This window comes from Penaeus vannamei, chromosome 15 (assembly GCF_042767895.1).
Source record: "Penaeus vannamei isolate JL-2024 chromosome 15, ASM4276789v1, whole genome shotgun sequence".
Taxonomy (NCBI): Eukaryota; Metazoa; Arthropoda; class Malacostraca; order Decapoda; family Penaeidae; genus Penaeus; species Penaeus vannamei.
In genome coordinates, this window is record NC_091563.1 from 22402342 (window position 1) to 22403233 (window position 892).

At 47.6% G+C, this 892-nt stretch overlaps 1 long non-coding RNA gene across 1 annotated transcript; it reads right to left on the reverse strand.

Moving 5' to 3' along the window:
• Positions 1 to 288: 288 nt before the first annotated feature.
• On the reverse strand, positions 289 to 886 carry LOC138864248 (uncharacterized). The gene is made up of 2 exons (XR_011399119.1): positions 580 to 886; positions 289 to 538 (listed from the first exon to the last, which is right to left on the reverse strand). It is a non-coding gene; the product is annotated as an uncharacterized lncRNA (long non-coding RNA).
• Positions 887 to 892: the final 6 nt, after the last annotated feature.

The following is an 892-nucleotide window of genomic DNA, read 5'->3' on the forward strand; positions in this document are numbered from 1 at the left end:
AGGCACTGCAGGGAGTCTCGATGATGGAGAGGCTATGCACTGGCAGGGGGAGGCTTATGCAGAGCTGCTCCCTTTTTCGCACGAGGCTAGCCAGCGGTGGCAGCTGTAAGCGAGAAGGCATGCAGAAGCTCTTAACACTAACTAGACTACCACTCCATCGCTTCACACCACCCTGCGCATGAAGCACCCACCTGTGTATGTGTGTATATATATATATATATATATATATATATATATATATATATATATATATATATATATATATATATATATATATATATATTTGCCTCACGGTCGTGCCTTATAAATGCAGTCTCCTATCCTCCCCTTCCTTATTTTGCTTATTGCCAGTTATTGGATGGATTCAGGTGCGCTTTGGCTCTGAAGTTTTGTAATAGAGTTTTTTACTGCTAGCGTGTTGTGTGTCTCTATCACTTCCTCTTCTTCTCTTCGGCCTTCCTCTTCTTCTCTTCGGCCTTCCTCTTCTTCTCTTCGGCCTTCCTCTTCTTCTCTTCGGCCTTCCTCTTCTCTCTTCGGCCTTCCTCTTCTCTCTTCGGCCTTCCTCTTCTTCTCTTCGGCCTTCCTCTTCTCTTCGTCCCATCATCCCCTCATCAGTCTGCCTTCCTCTTCTCTTCGGCCTTCCTCTTCTTCTCTTCGGCCTTCCTCTTCTTCTCTTCGGCCTTCCTCTTCTTCTCTTCGGCCTTCCTCTTCTCTTCGTCCCTCCCCCTAATCATTTTAGCCTTGAACCTGCCCTTATTGTCTTTCCATTAGAATGTCCTTGGAATGTCGTCGCTCATTACCCGCGTGTTCCCTAGCGACTACGACGAATTCTCGGGCTCGAGGGCGACTTCCTGGGTCTCCTTCTCGGGCTCTTGGGCGACTTCCTGGGTCT